The 20,018-nt window shown below is 35.5% G+C and overlaps 1 protein-coding gene and 1 long non-coding RNA gene across 2 annotated transcripts in view; one reads left to right on the top strand and one right to left on the bottom strand.

Moving 5' to 3' along the window:
* gfra4a (GDNF family receptor alpha 4a) overlaps nt 1–20,018 on the top strand; it is a 292,438-nt gene that overhangs the window by 71,708 nt on the left and 200,712 nt on the right.
* LOC141377157 (uncharacterized) lies at nt 5,207–7,127 on the bottom strand. Its single transcript, XR_012389216.1, has 4 exons — nt 7,032–7,127; nt 6,296–6,353; nt 6,119–6,181; nt 5,207–6,003 (listed from the first exon to the last, which is right to left on the bottom strand). It is a non-coding gene; the product is annotated as an uncharacterized lncRNA (long non-coding RNA).

Genomic DNA, 20,018 nt, shown 5'->3' with positions numbered 1-20,018 from the left:
AACCCAGTGTTCTGTCTATGTTTGTTCATTTTTTATTTAGACTCAATCCTAATTCTACTTCTATTTTACATATTTTATTTTTTATATGGTTTGTTAGGATATGACCATATCCACACATGCTCATTCTGATTACATGTCCCTGTATACATTTCTCGAGAGTGCCAAATGAACCAACACAGGCTCATTCTGAGAACGTAATCCTATTGACATTTCTGGAGACTGCAAATTATGTTGCCAGAGGTATGAATGGCTGCATTTAATTTTTAAGTGAATGCCCTTTTTTGGCTGACCGCTTACATCAGTGTGGAGGGCTTTCTCTGTGACTTGAGTCACAGAGAGGAGTTCACCCCAATAACGATGACTGGGTTCGAGTCTGGGGTAGAGCAGTTTCAGAAATCAGATTGGACAATAACAGAATCCAAAAAATAACAGGAACAAGTGAAAAACATGTTGAGAATGTGGTAAAATCCAAAAATGTGGTAAAAATCAGACAAGGGCTTTTTCTTTTTCTGGATGGTTTTTGTAAATTGTTGGTTTGGTTTAGGAAAGTAAGTGGGTGGGCAGGTCAATCAGTGAAATTGGTTGGGTTTAGAAAAGGAGAAGGGTGGGTCGGTCGATTGGCTAGTCGCCCAGTCAATCATTCAGTCATTCAATCTGAGAGATTTTCGGACGGTCAACAGCAGCCTCTGGTGGGTTTATGCAAGAACAGCGTGGACGTGAACAGCACTCGCAAGTCACGTTTGAGATACAAAAAAGTGCACACAGTGGCTTCTTGTGGATTCGCGAAAACAAAAATTGCAAAAATACGTACCTCCAGGCATGTATTTTGCGGTCTCCGGAAACTTCTCAGAACTACGTTTTCAGAATGAGCCTTGGTTGAAATGAACATTAGAGAGAGTCCCAGGAGCTAAGTAAGCTCTGTACGCTTTTCTCAAATTTGTCTCGCAACTGACTGACTGACCCACCCCCTTCCCTAAATCCAGTAGTTTAGGTTAGTTTTACCTTAGTTTTAACTTAGTTAATACTAAGTTTGGTGAACTGAACAATTTAAGCATAGTCTACTTAAGTACTAAGTTTGGTGAACTGAACAATTTAAGTATAGTCTACAAAATCTGCAAGTTAAAAACTTAAATATGCAAGTTTTGGGAGACTCCATTACTCAATAAATTTAGGCAATGAATTGACATAATTAATTTAGTTCAGTCAACTTATTAGGGTTTTCAGTGTATATTCTTTGACTTTTGTTTTTTTTTTCCTACCTGCTTTCTGGCAATGTTCTTCACCAGAGTAAAACACTGTTGTCACGGTCAACTCCTCTCAAATCCTCAGAGTCTCTAGACAAACTTATAACTGCAGAAAAGCCATCCACACGGAGATAAGTGTCAAGGTAAGCAAAAAGGAACAGCATCATACCACCCTGTAGTGTTCATTTTAAAAACGAAATGCAGCCATACGTACTTCTGGCAACATAATTCGCATTCTCAAAAAAATATATATAAGGGTACATTTTCAGAATGAGCCTATGTTGGACCATCTTCAGAAAACACTTTGGATTACTTAGAAAATCATCTTTTAAAGCTGTCTATATGTAAAGCTTAGCAATGCACATTTCTAAACAAAGATCCCACTTTATATAAAAGCCTTAACTACAATGTACTTGAATCAAAAATTAAATACAATATACTGTTCAGAATGTATTGCAGAACATTTCTGGTGTTCTTGAGATGGGATGCGGGTAGGGTTACTGACAGGTTTGGTAGTTTAAGGGTAAGTTAAGGTGTAAGGAACGGTCAACAATGTAATTACAAATGTAATTATAGAAATTAATCACATGCAGGTATTTGATCAGTCATAAGTACAATGTAAAAACATGTATTTAAACAAAAGGTACATTGTAACATTTAGTGTATTTTCATTGTAAGTACACTTTAGTTGAGGCCACTTAATATAAGTGGGACCAGGTCAGGTTTTGATATTGATATTTACAGAAAGAAATTTTAATAAATCTTAATGTAACATCATCATTAAATCTTTTGGGGTACATTTATTGTCCTCATTTGGTTAACATGGATTTTTTACAGTTAAACCAGCATAGGCTCATTTTGAAAAGGTATAGGCCTATACATTTGTAGAGATTCCAAATTATGTTGCCAGAAGTACATGGCTGCATTTTATTTATGGGGCGGTATGATGCCATTTCTTTTTGCATTTACCATTTGACTGCTTACCTCTGTATGGATGGCTTTCTCTCTGTTCCCAGTTTGTCCAGTAGCTCACCATGTACTTCGGTAGACTTGGGATCCAGAGTGGAGTCCAGCGAAAATGGTTCCAGAAAGCAGGTTAGACAAAAAAGCCAAAAAATAAAAATAAACAAGTCCAGGCGAGGGGGTTTATTTCTTTGGATTGCATTTTAAAACTGTCGGTTGAGTTTAGGGAAGTGGGTGGGCACTGGTTAATAGGTGCTTTTGAAAAAATTATCAGTTTAGTTTAGGGAAAGGGTTGGGTAGGAGGATCGGTCGGTTGGTCAGTCAGTCAGTCAGATGACAGCTGCCTCTAGTGGATATACACTAGAATAGCAGGAGCAAAATGGCACTCACGAGAGAAATCTGTGATGTCTAAAAGCATATAAAGCGGCCTTTGGTGGATTCGTGAAAACAATAACTGCAAAAATAAACATAGCTTCTGGGACATATTTGGCACTCTCCTGAAATGTATATAGTGCTACGCTTTAAGAATGAGATTGGTTAAACAAAGTTTTATTTATAACAATTTGCTTTATCATTGTTTTTAGCATGTGGTTATGCAAATTTACATCTAAAAATATTCATTAGCAATTTTCTGGTGGTTATTTGTCATAGTTTGATTTATTAAAAATAAAAGCAAAAATATATTGACCTTTTCAGTTTCAGTGATGCTTTGAAATTTCTACCAGAAAGTGTTCTTAGTTTATTTTTCAGCAGTCTATTCGCCTTATGTGGTTGGTTATAAATATATTTTAAAAATCACTTTAATGATTGTGAAAACTCTTATTGCAAACCTTAAAAGTTCTCTTTACAATCTGTAAAACACACTACCTGAAGGAGATACTCCAAGCTCACACAGTCTCCTGAAAACTGTACATCCATCTTCCTTATCTATAATCCATGTTTAAATGTTTATCCAGGACAAACGCTAGAGCTTCATAAATTGGATTTCATCAGATAATGAAATCAGATGCTGGCTTTATTGCTGTGGATTCATTCGCATGTAGGTTTATTATCATAAATCGGCATACAGATAATCAGCATGCAAGACATGATCTGAAATCATTTGATCTGAGTTCTAGCCTAATTAACCTGCCGTTTGTGTATGCATGTGTGTGTGTATACAAGGGCAGATTATCACACCTAATTAAACTGCAACAGGCACATAGTTGTTGACTCATACATGACCTGATTTAATCATATGCAGAAGCACAGAATATTTTGACATTTCCACCCTATCCATATACAGTGTGTGACAATGCCAATATTTCTCCATCCCTCTCATTACTGGCATACAGGCATTTCTTGAGGGGGTCCTGATGGCAGTCTCAAGCCCCTTATGTTGTTTGCAAGTTTGAGAAAATGATTCAATTGAGTCTGGAGACTAGGAACATATGGCAAATTACTGAAAAATGTAAAGATTTCAAGTTCTAAAACATACAGTGAGTTCATTTACATGCATATGGCCAGCAAGGGGCGCTCAACCTGCAGTCTGTGTGAGTCCTAATGCCCCAGTAAAGTGAAAGAGAGCTGACAGTGAGCATCGTCCTTCAGACATTAAACCGAGGTCCTGACTCTCGGTGTCATTAAAAACCCCATGGCACTTCTCGTAAAGAGAAGGGTGTAACCCTGGTGTCCAGGCCAAATTCCCTCCATTGGCCCTTACCCATCATGGCTTCCCAATCATCCTCATCCACTGAATTGGCTGTATCACTGTCTCTCCATTCTACCTATAGCTGGTGAGTGGTGAGCGCACTGGCGCCATTGTCCTGTGGCTGCCGTCACATCATCCAAGTGGATGCTGCACACTGGTGGTGGTGTGGAGAGACCCGTGTGAAGGCCACCTACCCCTCTAAAGCAGTGTTTCCCAACCCTGTTCATAAAGGCACACCAACAGTACACATTTTGAACCACTTCGTAATCAAACACACCTGAATCTCAAGCCATCAGAACATTAGAAGAGATTCAAAACCTAAATTGAATGTGTCAGTGTGCCTCGAGGAACAGGGTAGGGAAACACTAGTGTAAAGCTGGATTTAGAAGCATAGTCCCCGGTTGTGTTCAAGTCTGTGTTAACTAGGACTCTACCATTAAGACCAGAGTGACAGAACCCTGACAATGTGAGTGTAAAACAATAATTTATTTATTTATTTATTTTTTAAACTCCACATCATTTAGAGTGTTATTAGGGACTTTATACTGTAACTGACATGGTTCAAAAGACAGATCTACAACAGAGCAACTACCATTTGGGAAACACTTATTCATTTACCAAGCAAAACATCGTACTACAGTAGTTCAGCCACGAGTTATGTTCTCTGATTAAGCTTAATTAGCTGACCATGCATGTGGTCATGTGAACATGCTAACCAATTTACTTTACTGCTATATGCTCATAAAAGGCTTAAAGCATAAACTGAGGCTGCATTTACACTAGTGCTATTTGTTCAAAATGAAAACACTCCCCGCGTGCATACACTGTGCTTCAGAAAACAATTTATTCCAAACTTTTTTCAAAAGTCTGCATTTCAGTCTGTTCAAACTCAAATGCAAACCTGCAGTTTTCAAACTAAAATGAATTTTCTAAACACTCTTTTTTGCTGGTCAAACATGCTGGAGTAGTGTGGAGGCTTGGCTTAACCTTAACAAAATGTTTGCGTTTTACAAAAAAAAAAAAATCCTAGCTTAAGCTGCATCTGATTTTCACAACTACACTCAAAAAAATGATATGTTGGCGTTAATTAACTTTTTTTTGTCCACTGGTTCCACGTAACCGAGTTAAGTTACCTTTAAGAAAGAATATTAATTTTAGTGAACTTAAGTTAGTTACATAAAGGTAATGTAATGTTGTTTAGTTCAATCAACGTAACATTTATAATTTAGCTTTAATCAATGTAGTTATTTAAGTTCAATTATTCTAAAATTGATATTGTTATGTTTAACCAAATAAAAAAACAATTTCCGTTTCATTGAGTTTATTCAATAGCATTTTTACAGTTTTACACATTTTCCAGCAATAAAATGATTATCAAAATCCAAATACTGTCTTTATCTGTATCTTCACTTATTACAATAAGTTAAAATATTAATACTATTAAAATAATAGTAATACAAGCATGAAGCAAATTGAAAACAATTAATGATTTTAAAAATATGCTTACAAAAACATCATAAAATACACTTTTCAAAATAATACTTTTCATATATTACAAAAAACATTCAAAAATAATATTCTGCCTTCAAATGATTTATCAAAAATATACTTAGAAAAATTAAGTCTTCTTTTGTAAACTATACTGTACCTTCTTTACACTGAAAAAGTAGTTTGTTTAAAGAAAGATTAACATTTTAAAGCAAAGTAACACGATCAGCACTACACCATAAATTAGACCAACCATCACAGAACATGCAGTAACTACACACATTCATCTCTCTGACCCTTGCACCATTTATGCACATTTGCACCAGACACTTTCTTACAACCACTCCCTATATCTAAAAAACAAAACATTGTGCATGAAGTCTGCTTCACACAGGTGTGTGGGCTTGACAAACCACATGTAGAAGCATTCTTAATTCTTAATTTTTTTTGTATAATTAGCACATCTTGGGTGTATCGCCTCTTCTTGTTGATTTGCTGAATGTGTCCTCAATTGTAAGTCACTTTAGATAAAAGAGTCTGCTAAATGTTAATGTAACTACTGTAGATTCATAAGGTGGTGTTGCACATCAAGGTTTGCGATTCATCATGCACAGCATCCTAAAAAAGTCAGGTAAAAAAAAATAAAACATTTACCAACAGATCAAAGGTGAAAGGAGGAATTGGTTTAAGAGGAAAATACAAAATGTTTAAAAAATACAATAAAATAGCTTACCATGTACTCCCTCACTTAGGGGCTTAAAGGATGCATTCACACCTTTTTTCCACTGGTGATGTTCTAAATGACATGAAATGACAATTAGTAATTTACTAAATAATTAGTAGTTAAAATTACTAGTATTTTTAATGTACATCATTTTAATGTGTGTATAGGCATCTAAAGGCATAGTACCTGGATGATCCACAGTCTCCTCAGCCAGATATGGGACTTTAGAGGTTGAGCTGTAAACCTGTGAGGGAGAAAATAGATGTGAGTGAGCAAAGATTTAAAATAATAAAATATAATAATATAAATAGCAAACTACTAAACTTAAAAATTTAAACGTGTTAGATGACCAAACAAATAAGCTTACATTAAATATGTCATCATGCTAGATGTCATCCTATCTAAGTGTCACAAATGTATTTTTGCTGATTTTTTTTTTAAGTTAACAGGCTTGAATAATACAATTAAATAATAAATAACAATGTGCCAACACCACATTTTAATTAATATTATGTAAGTTATCAAAACTACCATTCAAACTCGACAAACTGCTTGACAATCATTTAAAATAAAGACCATCAAATCAAATAAAAAATCAAATCACTTTTATTGTCACATTATCAGCAGCACGTGTGCTATGATGAGTGAAAAGCTTACACTATTCTAACATGACTATTCCTTACTACCAACGTTTGCAACTTTATTTTGGGGGAGTTAATATATACCAAGTATAAAATTTCACAGAAATGCAAAACAAACTATACATTTATCTGTCTATAATGTGGAAAAGACACAGGGAACATGGCAATTTCATAGCAATACTATACACAAACACAACAGAGTATTACAAGAGAGTACATTTATGATTCAAATGTTGTCACAGCCTCAGTATAAATACATAAAAAGTAAAAACAAATCTCACCTGTGTGTCCACATTGGGGAAAGCTTTGTGCACGTTCTCAATTTGTACTGTAATCTTCATCTTTTGATTCCCATAATATGGCGCCGAACTGAGAGTGATCGTTGTGGTTTGAATCTTCTTACTTCCTGTGTTGTTTTGAAACTGCGCATGTGCAGATATTACTCCACCTATTGACCAAAATGCAGTACTGCAGAAGCAACACAACTCCCTTTCATTCATGTTAATTAAGCGAGCTGTTTAAATGTAAAAACTTACTTTTTCTAATTTTTTCCAACACAACACTTTTATTTTTAATACACAAACATAAGCGAATTGTTTAATTTAAACATAGTTACATTATTTGGACCAACTAAAGCCATAATTCATTTTTTTGAGTGTAGATTTTTGCCCTTTATGCTGATTCAGCCTTGACAAAATATTGCAAAACTCATTGTGCATTTAATACCCTGTTCTGATGTTGCAAGAGCTGCGACTGCTGAGAAGGCCATTTGTTGTGTTTGTTTTAAATAATTGATGACATCTGATGAAATATATTTCATATATATATATATATATATATATATATATATATATATATATATATATTTTTTTTTTTTTTTTTTTTGATTCTAAATGTCAAGATTTTCATTTCAAAAAATGAGAATTCTATTATAAAGTGGTGTAATACATTTGCCAGGCCTATGTGTAAAGTTGTAAACAAACACAGATACACAAAATTCTCAGATAAACATGAACACAGCCCTGTTATCCACCATTGCTGTTGTTATAATCTCAGGGCTCCAACAATGCCTTTTTCAAATGGATGAAAGGCCAAAATGATATTTAACTTTTGGCAATTGACCTACATTTGTTTCTGTTTGGATGGGGCCTTAAAGAAAACAATGGAGTGAAGAGATTTGTGTAAACTGTGATTACTATTTATTGTGATGCAAAACTTTCCTTACATTTAAGAATGAAAAGACAAACATTTCAGGTGAAAGATAATTAACCTCATACCTCTGAGACTGTGTTATGATCTCAATTACCTCATTATTTTTTTCTATTCTGAGTATTAGACTTTTATTACTGTTGGTGTGCAATAATATTGTCATATTTACACTCTCAGAAATAAATGAACGAGAGCTGTCACTGTGGTGGTACCACTGAGTTCCTCTGAGTGGTACAGTATGGTATGGTAGAGTTTGTTATTTCAAATATAGATGTACGACGAGCGCAAACAGGAAAGCGAAGCCACTCACGCTTTAGACGACCTTGTAAAAAACTATAGGGCACAGGAAAGATTTTGCTCTTCTTCTTGGCTTTGTGGCTGTTTATCAAGATGATGACAAGGTTTCTTGGAGTTTAGAAGCTCAGTGTAATGTCTCGGCTGTGTATTTAAAAATGCTGCTTTCTTTGTTTCAAATCTCCTGGCTTGTGCACGAGCGGGTGACGTATCTCTGTAAACCAACAGCATTCAGCTGCACGTCTTGATCTGCCTTTTAGTATCCTTATATTGTGCTAGGTACCCTTCCGAAAGGGTACCCAAAAAGTTGTACGGTATAGTTCACTTTTTGGTACCTTTTGACAGTGGAAACGGCCATAAAAGCATACTGAAAATACCGTACCACTCAGTGGAAATGGGCCATTAGGGTACATATTGATAAATTAAAGTTATATAGTAGTACTTAAAATTTCAAAAGGTATACTTTTTTACTTTTTCATACCCTTACAGTATTAATAAGCACCCTTTAGTTACAAATGTGTACCTTTTGAAAAGGTACCACCCCAGTGACAGATATCATACCATTATTTCTGAGATAGTACCATTATATAACTAGACGAGTACAGTGATCATTTAGTGGCGGGGAGTTTGTTTGTTTGTTAGTTAGTTTGTTTGTTTGCTTTAGCATTATGATTGCATACTTCGACGGTCTTCTAGATAATATTAGACAAAATTATCTGACAAGTCACTCAATTAACAGAGAAAAGTTGTGTTAATTCTGTGTTTTGACACTCAGAACAACTATAAGGAGCAAGCAGTCATTATGCTTTAATCAGTTAACAGGCCACCTTAATGGCAATGCTTAAAGGCAATGCAGATTAAAGCATATTGTCAGTAGTTTATTAGTTAAATAGACAGATCACAGCTAGGTTCATCACTTTTTTAGGGATTTTACCAAAGGAGGAGAAAAATATATTGCACACTCAAAAACTTTCTTAACCAAAAAGAATGCATTTTCATATTGTGCATTCTCATCATTTTTTCTAGGAATCTTCTCTAGTGTTTAACCGATTAAAGAAACTTATAATGGTTTAAAACCACTTAAAATTGAGAAAATACTGATAGAATTTTCAGTTTTTGCGTGAACTACCCCTTTGATTAGATCATACATGATCCGTAGGTTCTGCTGACACACTGCAATGCTCTATGTTTTAAATTGTTTATTGATCTGATATAAAATATTAACTTATTTACTTTCTTTTTGACTTAGTCCCCTCATTAATCAGGGGTCGCCACAGTGGTATGAACCGCCAACTCATCTAGCATATGAGTGTTCCAAATGCAACAAAACACTGGGAAACACCCATACATACGCCCAATTTTGCTCACCAATTCACCTATAACGCATGTCGGGGCATGAACCAGCAACCTTCTTGCTGTGAGGCAATCATACTACCCACTACATCAAAAAGTCTTGTAAACATGCTTTACTTCCATTGCTGGGCTATTGGTTTGCATATTAATTCAATTACCATATTTTGTAAATTAACAGCAGTGTGAATTATTGCATATCTGTAAAACAAGACATTCAAGGCCTGGATGTGCTCGTCATCATGCGGCGGCGCTGACTGCTCAATAAAAACTCTTATGAGCTCAAAATCTGCCATTATGCAGGTTCATTAAAGCAATCCTGCATCCCGATCGTGCCTTCATTACCACTCTTCCTGATGAAACAGATGGCCACTGTCTGTCTGGCGCATTTATTTAAATGGTTATTTGTTGATTTAACTTAACAGGTTGTTTCTCAAATGTGTAATTAAAAAGGTCTGTCTTCTTGCTTATCTTCATAAGCTGTGTCTGTGTCCTTAATGGATGAAGAATTGGAATAACAGTATCACTTATGATCATAATTGTTTGGTTATGGCTGCTTAAGTCTGGTTATGGCAGTCCCCACCCTCATCATACTGTAGCCCCAAGATATGACTGTCTGTTTAAGTGTAGCGAGACATGTCCTTCTAATGTGTTCGTAAGGTTACCTTTACAGATGAACACTGCTGTGGAGTGTGTGTGTGTGTGTGTGTGTGTGTGTGTGTGTGTGTGTGTGTGTGTGTGTGTGTGTGTGTGTGTGTGTGTGTGTGTGTGCATGCGTGTGCGTGTGTGTGTGCGTGTGTGTGTGTGCATGCGTGTGTGCGTGTGTGTGTGTGAGTGTGTTTGTGTGTTAATATAATTAAACCTAATTTAATTCAATTACTTTTATTTTCTAAAAAAAACATTCAATTTATTTAACAATTATTTTTATAAGGTACAATTTCAAGAAATTGTATTTATTTATTTATTTTTTTATTTATTTATTTATTTATTTATTTATTATTAAAATGACAATTTGATTTCATCAAATTAACAGTTGTCTAATTTAATTTAAATTACCTATTTAAATCATCATAACACTGATTTACTCAAGTTATTAACAGGGTCTTTTAATATGATCAATATTATGGTTTCAGTTAATCTGACCGGTATATGCTAGTGTTGATACATTTCCAAACATTTCCATTTTATACAATTCCTTTTACAGCATCGATGTTGTAATGTATTTACAATACAATCAGTAAAATAGACTTTGGCATTCATTAGTTGCTCAAGCGTATAACGAGACAAAAAGCTGTTTGGCCAAATCTGCCCATTGGCCTCTGTCCATCATAGCCTCCTAACCCTCCCCATATCTTGATTGGCATATCATAACTCTGTCTCCTCTCAACCAATCAGCTGATGTGTGGTGTGTGGTCTTGCGCAAAATGGCTGCCGTCTGGATGCTGCACACTGGTGGTGGATGAGGAGACACCCCCCCCCCCCCCCCCCCACATTGTGTAAAGTGCTTTGAGTGCCCAGAAAAGCACTATATAAATGTAAGGAATTATTATTATTATTATTATTATTATTATTATTATTATTATTATGATTACTTGCACACATCCATCAGAGTCTGCAGGCTAGTGTAGAAGCCCCATCTAATATACTGGGGTAAAATAAATGGTTATATTTTAAAAACATGATGGGGTAAATGTGTTTCTTGTACAATCAGAGACCCTATCTGGTACCACTCAGCTATTGGAGATCGCAGATTTTAAAAAAAAACAAACCTTAAATGCGCCGATTTTGTAATGGCATACAGTTCACCAGAAGTGCTTAATCTTGGGTTGCCACAACGGAATGAACCGCCAACTTATCCAGCATATGTTTTATGCAGTGAGTGCCCTTCCAGCTGCAGCCCATCACTGGGAAACATCCAAACACACTCATTCACACACATACACTATGGACAATTCACATAGCTTATTTAATTTACCTATACCACATTTTTTTGGACTTGTGGGAGAAATTGGAGCACCGGGAGGAAACCCATGCCAACACAGGCAACATGCAAACTCCACACAGAAATGACCCAGTCTTCTCACTACCACTTTAAACCACTAGATACAACATAGCTAAATATTGTTGTTTATTTTGAAAAGCTGGCACAGCACAACATAAATTACTGTACTTTAAACTGTTCTCGTGCTCTGACATCTTAGGATATAAATAAATATATAACCAAATAAACTCTGCTTTTCATAGTTTACACGAGACTGGCAGGAAATATGCATTGATATAGCTTTATCATGTATGGTGTGTGGTTTATTTTGATTGATCAACTGTTTTTGTGCTGTATAGCACTCCTCAGCGCATTCAGAGAGAGGTATCACATATATAGTTCTTCTGTTCAGCTCTTTTGGTAGACTTTTCCCTGGTTTTCTCCTCTTTGACTTAAATATTTTCCCAGCATCACTCAAAGCCTTCCTTACTCTGTCCCTCCATTCGTTTATGCTATTAATCAAAATCTCAGTTAGTGAGATATTTTGTCACAGTAACCAAGTTGAGTGCCCACCAGACACACTAGAGGACACTCTACAAATCACATCTGCCACCTAAGCAGACTACATATCCCATAATCTTCAGCACCTCACACCTGATGTTTATAAACTTTGTTTACACAAACACACACAGACAGCTGCAGATAATTTACCGTACAATGATTAAACACACTATATAAGCATCACTTTCACACCCATTTTTGCTCAGTCTTGTAATACTGTCAGTGTGCATCACCCAGTGGTCTGGTTTGGAGTGTTTTCAGGATTTTGAAGTGTTTTCTGCCTGCCCTGACCATTACCTGTCTTTTTAGATTATTATATTGGAGTACCGGTTGCTCACGTTTACGCTGCCTGTCAGAACATCCCATTGCTTAAATAAAGCTGCATTTGTAACTATACACGTTTCAAAATTACTTTAATTTAATTTCATGAATTAATTTAATAATTTTAAATAAAGTTTAACAAAAAAATAATAATACTGCAAGAACAGTTTAAGTATACAAAATGTAGTAATTCAAATTAGTGGTTAGGTCAAATTTTACTTAATTTAATTCTTTAGTTCATGATGTTCTGCTGCATAACTTTGTAATGAACCAAAAACATCTTTAACAAACCAGAACATTACGATTCACAAAGTCTCAAAAATGCAGATTTTTACATATATTATTTAATGATTATAATTTATTAATTAACTCATTATTGCTAATACCCTAAAAATGTATCTCAGTGTTTTTATCCTGCAATTGCATGGCTATTTCCTGAATTAAATTAAATTAAATTAAATTAAATTAAATTAAATTAAATTAAATTAAATTAAATTAAATTAAATTAAAACGAATGACTATTTAAATTATGCTAAAAGTCAATGCGGGTCTTCAACATGTCCAAACCTAAATAATACTGTTATACATCTCGTCAAGCATAAGATGCTCATGACAAGACTGTGTTTTCGCCTTGTTTTTAGCAGTGTCAAGCACATCAGCGTGAAGTGCAGCAGACGGAAGCTAAAGCTGAACACAAGCCATACACTCAGAAATCCACTGAGGGAACATGGATAAATTATGACACCCTCTGAACCGTATGATTCTGTCAAAAGCACAGCGCCGTTTATCTCGTCCACCCGACATCCCACCATCCTTCCCTAGCCCTCCGTCAAGTCAGGTCGCAAATGCAACATCCTTTTTACAGCAGTGTTTCCCACACCGTCTTCATTCGGAGGTACAAAATGTGCTTTTCTTTTATTGAGCCTCTTAAAGCCGTCGTGAGCCGCCTTTGATCTCCTCCCTTAATATGAGTGTTTTATTGCATCTGTCAGCATCATCAAAGTGGAGCACAATAAAGCCGTAGGCTCCATTCTTCCCCTCGCTCTCCATTTATTTACCATTTGTTCTTTTTATCTTCTTTTTATTATTCCTCGTGGCAACTCTTTAAGCGCGTCAAGGGTCTGATCCCACGACAACAAACCGAGTTTGACACAAAACAAGGTCGGGCTTCCTCCCAAAACACAGACATCAGGAACCATACAGTAATTGTGGTTTGGGTTTTAAATTGATCCAGTTTCAGCTTGATTCATTGACTGCGAATGTAATTGGAAGGCGTTGTGAGAAATTAGCTGAGAATTCATCAAACTGAGTAGCGCTTAATGAAGACTAGGGCATCGGACCACAGTTTAAGGAGTTTAATTAAAGCAGAGATGAATTTATCGAGGTAAGATCTGCATCTCTGACAAACAGAGGTGAAAAGAGTCGAGACTGGCAGGAAGAAGACAGGACGAGTATGAGATACCATTAAACAGCTGTTAAATGGATTACACACCAAAGCCTTCAACAATTTCATACAGACATACGCAGCCAGGCATGGAAGGGCAGAGAGAGACACAAACACAATAATTAAGCAGCTCCTGGTTTAGCTGTGGCTGGGTGACAGAAGGCCTTTTTAATTCCACCTCGACAGCTCGCTGGGTTCGTTCAGGTAGACGTTCCCTCGAGACATGGGCTTAAAACACACTCACACATCCTACTTATGCAATTAAACGCAAATTGAATCGCAAAGTAATGGGTTATTCCATCTGTGGGGTGTAATATTGTTTGTCCTTGGTAAAGTTAGACTACCGGTAAAAGCTCTAGTCAAATAAAGATGGTCATTATTGACGTTGGCGTAAAGAATGAACTGTGAAAAAAGCAAAACAAGCACTGGATTTACTGTATATAAAGTGAGAAAACTGCTGTTGCATGGATAGAGCTTCAGACTCTCAATCTGGGTGACAGATATTTATATAATATATCAAATTCTGTACTATGTCCCTGTTTCGTGCCTCATTCGGTTTCTGCCTGGACTGTGAAATGCATCTATTCTCACAGGACCAAAACATGACCTTATGGAGCTGTTTCTCACACATGTACACATTTGCTGTCGATTTGATGTCTGTCCCTTAGACTTGGCATAACATAACCTTCATACTGTAGATCATTCTTTAAAAGCATTTTAACTTATTTATTTTGCTCCGAGAGATTGACAAGAAAAGAATGTACTCACATTCGGCATGTTTGGTCCAATTAACGAGTAACGTATTACAACTACTTGCATCACTGTAAATGAGTAGCTTTTTTTCCGGCAATTAGTATGTAGAACAAACTACTAAAGTATACTATTCTACTATATGATAACAAACAACAATCACAAAGTAAATAGGCTCAGACTGAATGGTTGAAGAATAAAAAGAAAAGAAAAGAATTTTACAGTTAAAAATTAATGGAAGTGTATGATATTTGAAGTCTCAAGACAATTATGTCTCATTTACATTGAATGGTGTGGTTCGGTACAGTCCAGTTCAGTAAAGGTCACCATGATCAGGCTTGCATTTCCACTGTCAACAGGACCCTTATGATAAGCATGTTGTCTGCCAGAAAGTTGAGATCAGCGATGTTCTTGAAGCCATTCACGTCACTTCTTTTGCAAGCTCAAGCAACCCTGCAGGCACAGGACATCAACCTGACGTCATATTGATATTGTACCCCAACATAAATCAACGTCGTGGGGACGTTGAATTTTGTTTGGAAATGTAAATCGGGTTGACGTCAGAACTATATGTTGGCGTTTCTATGTGGAGTTTGCATGTTCTCTCTGCCTTCGCGTGGGTTTCCTCCGGGTGCTCCGGTTTCCACCACAGTCAAAATACATGCGGTACAGGTGAATTGGGTAGTTTAAATTGTCCATAGTGTATGAGTGTGTGTGTGAATGTGTGTGTGGATGTGTCCCAGAGATGGGTTGCGGCTGGAAGGGCATTCGCTGCGTAAAAACTTGCTAGATAAGTTGGCGGTTCATTCTGCTGTGGCGACCCCAGATTAATAAAGGGAATAAGCTGACAAGAAAATGAATGAATGATTGAACTAGAATAAAATGTGTAGATTGTTTAAATTAGGCAAATGCGTTAATTAACCATTACTGATGGTGTACATATATTTTGCAGCCAGTTTAGACCAATCATTTCATCCTCTCTGAGTATATAGTAAAGTTTTCCTGAGTCGTTTAGATTCAAGAATGAATTACTAAATGTTTCACACACTGTGCGAACACTGTCAGCTGCAAAGCCAGGCAAAATTAGACTTAAGTAAAAATGTAATGCAAAAAACGCACATGATTAATCACAGCTGCAGAAAGCAAAAACCGAATTGCGACATTTAGAAAATTTAGAAACACATCTAGACAAATCTTTAAAGTGGCATAAGGGCACGTTTTCTCTGCGTCTGCAGAGCACATGCGACTGTCTGTGAGAGTGTTGACAGGTCTTGTGTACACAGCTTGAGGTTTTTCCACTACACTGAAAAAAATGCAGGGATCCAAACAATTTATTCATGTTGTCCCAACACAAATTAATTTAATACGTAGTTTGAACAAGTACAAAAAAAAAAACAGTTGAAGTCAGAATTATTAGCCCCCCTGAATTATTCGCCACCCTGTTTAATTTTTTTCCTAATTTCTATTTAACGGAGAGCAGATTTTTTCAACACATTTCTAAACATAATAGTTTTAATAACTCATCTTTAAAAACGGATTTATTTTATTTTTCCCATGATGGCAGTAAACAATATTTTACTAGATAATTTTCAAGACACTTCTATACAGCTTAAAGTGACATTTAAAGCTCTTAACTAGGTGATTTAGGTTAACTAGGCAGGTTAGGGTAATTAGGGAAGTTATTGTATAATAATGGTTTGTTCTGCAGACTATCTATCTATAAAAAAAAAAAAAAAAAGCTTAAAGGGGCTAATAATTTTGTCCCTAAAATGTTTTTAAAAAAAATTAAAACTGCTTTCATTCTAGCCAAAATAAAACAAATAAGACTTTCTCCAGAAGAAAAAATATTGTCAGACATACTGTGAAAATTCCCTTGCTCTGTTAAAAATCATTAAGGAGATATTTTAAAAAGAAAGAAAAATTCAAAGGGGGCTAATAATTCTGACTTTATCTGTATATATATATATATATATATATATATATATATATATATATATATATATATATATATATATATATATATATATATATATATATATATATATATATATATATATATATATATATATAATTTTTTTGTACTTAATTGATCGCAGATGTTTGGTTATTTTACTGTAGGTGGATTCAAAATTGTGTAAGAGTATGATAAAGGTAAAAAAATGTGTCATTGAATATACCCTGGCTGTGCGCCCAAGTAAGGTCTATATGTAGGAAGCACTGCAATATTATCACGATATTTTGTCCTCGATAATAATTGATCACGATATCAACAATATATCACAAGACAACCATTCGCAACATATTATGATATTTGTAAATGAAGAGGAAAAATACAACAAAAAGTTCTAAGATGCATTTCTTTTTATGAATAGCACATATATTTCTTAGAATTGCACCATATGTTCTGTCATGATGAGAAGCGCCACCTCATGCATGTCACTTTATTTTCCCCTATGATCGAATGTTCAGATTTAAAATAAAAAGTAAACACTGTACATTCTTCCCTGCTCATCAACTATAATAACTCCAACTTGCAGATGTTGCAATGTGACTATTGCAAATGCACACATTGCGATATTGATGCTGAAAATATACATTGTGCAGCGCTAATGAAAATCATAAACATAAACAACAATTGAAGTTGTTCTTGATTCTTGGCATGTGGCTGTTGATCACAAGAAGACAACAAGCTTTGTGTGAGCATAGTTCATTGCAGCACTCCGTCAGTGTATTGAAACAGTGTCGTATTTCTGTTTTCCATTTAAAAACTACACTGCCTGTGTTGTCCCCTTGTCTTGTTGGGTGTATAAGTTACAATTTTCTGTAAACCAATAGCATTCAGCAGCTCCATCCTTTACTGTACTGTTGTGCTAGGTACCCTCATAAAAGGGTTTAAAAAAGTGTTATGATGCAGATTGTTATTTTGTGCCTTTAATGGACATTAATGAACATGGAAATGGAACTAAATGTATATGGTACTGTAGTGCACCAAATCGTAACACTCTGTGAAAATGTCCCAACGTAACCATACTGTAACTGTTCATCTTTTTTTACTTTGTTTTCTTTTCTTTTTCAAACGAGAACCAAGCTAGAAATGTAAACATATTTGCTAATAAAAAATTTTCTCTTGCTCGTTCTGAAATGGCTGTTTCAAAAAGCACTCTGAATTTGACAGCGTATCAATGCTTACAGGCTGCGGAGAGGTTTCCAGCTCAGTGTGACTTTGTCCATCAATAAATCCCTTTGTGCTGAACTGCAATACATGACAGGTTCATGAAACAATCAGTGTGGAAATGTGCCATACAAACCGCTAAGGTCAATCTGAAATCATCACAAACTATTGAAAAACATATTTCACCTGCTTATTTTTCCATATGAGGAAATGTTTTAGTACAAAATTGTCATCATTATTAGATATATGAAATTAGATGTTTAAAAAGCCTACAAAAATACATGAAATTTACATGTAAAATATGTAAAAATATGATGATGCAAAATATGATCATTTGGTAATTTACATACAGTATGCTATAATTTCTTAACAATGAGTTTTGTAAAACTGATTATGGTACTGAAACTTTTCCACTTATAGCAAAAGACGGTGCAGTTTGTTTTTCAAAACTTTATGATAATTCAAGTTGAATATTTGTATTGCACTTCTATGGCACATTTTTTACACTGATTGTTTTATGAATCTGTAAATAATAATTTGATAAATGAAAAGTGTCACAAGTGAATCTCGTTTTGATTTTTTCCCTGCCAGTGACATTTTATGACAATCTCCTGTGGAATATAAAGATATCTATTTATTTTCTGTTATTATTATCATAGATTTTCATTGTGTGGGCAAAAATAAAAAAAAAATTAAAAATGCATTCTAAAGTTGCATTTGAAATGTCAAATAACACACTTGTTAAAATTTCAGTCTAGATTTTTTTGTTGTGCTTTTTTATTATATGCTTAAAGTTTATTAAAACATTATATAATAAGCGCTGGTGGGCGAAGCAGTGGCGCAGTAGGTATTGCTGTTGCCTCACAGCAAGAAGATCGCTGGTGGATCGCTGGATCACTTGGCGTTTCTGTTTTTGCATGTTCTCCCTGCCTTCGCGTGGGTTTCCTCCGGGTGCTCCAGTTTCCCCCACAGTCCAAAGACATGCGGTACAGGTGAATCGGGTAGGCTAAATTGTCCGTAGTGTATGAATGTGTGTGTGGATGTTTCCCAGAGATGGATTGCGGCTGGAAGGGCATCCCCTGTGTAAAAATTTGCTGGATAAGTTGGCAGTTCATTCTGCTGTGGCGAACCCGGATTAAAAAAAAGCTGACAAGAAAATTAATGAATGAATGAATAAGCGCTCTGGTTTCCCCGACACCCGACAGTCCAATGACATGCAAAACAGGTGAATTGGGTAGGCTAAATTGTCCGTAGTGTATGAGCGTGAATGAGTGTGTATGGATGTTTCCCAGAGATGGGTTGCCGCTGGAAGGGCATTTGCTGTGTAGAACATATGCTGGATAAGTTGGCTGTTCATTCCGCTGTGGTGATCGGAGATTAATAAAGAAATTAAGCCGAAAATAAAATGAATGAATAATGGAAAGATATTTTCAAGTTTAGTTTAGTTTAGTTTAGTTTAGTTTAGTTTAGTTTAGTTTAGTTTAACTTACAAAAAAACAAATTGAGATCAACATGTCCTGAGGGTAAACTAACAGCATTTTTTTTCATGTTGGCAATCATCTTTATCTGTTTGTTATAAAAATATTTTTCTTTGCAGATGGAGAAAGAACATGTTTTTTATTACATCAGACTCTTTGTTTCAAAGGATCAAGGAAAAATAATGGTTTTAACCTGTATGCTCCTTGTACATACAATAATGTTTGCTTGTCCATGCCGTAAGTATTTATCAGTGAGCAATTTGATTGTAGCTAATATACACATTCATTCACCAGGTCTAGGATTCTGTATACATAATCAACCTCAAGGTAATTATTTCATCCATGAAGCTGTGGCCCATAAAGAAAGACACCAAAGGCTTAATTAACACACGCAAACACACAGCACACATATTTTCACTTAATTACAAAGCTGAAGGTAAAAAGAGCATCAAACTCATTTGGCCTAAACTCCCACAATGCTGAGAGAAGATTACCTTCTATTTAATACTTAACATTGAGCCTTACAAAAAAATCAACCTTCAAATGGTCTTTTCAACTTACCTCCTACACAATCTCCTCGTTTTCTTGTTCTCTTTGATGAGGCTCTTGAGTAATCAGAGTTCCTGCTCAGTGTCTGCACCCGTAAGACAATGTACTGAAGCGCTTATGAAATCACTGCCGTCTATCGGCCTCCATCTCCATGCCTCT

This window comes from Danio rerio, chromosome 13 (assembly GCF_049306965.1).
Source record: "Danio rerio strain Tuebingen ecotype United States chromosome 13, GRCz12tu, whole genome shotgun sequence".
In the NCBI taxonomy this organism is placed as follows: Eukaryota; Metazoa; Chordata; class Actinopteri; order Cypriniformes; family Danionidae; genus Danio; species Danio rerio.
This window is presented reverse-complemented; position numbering and strand designations above follow the sequence as displayed.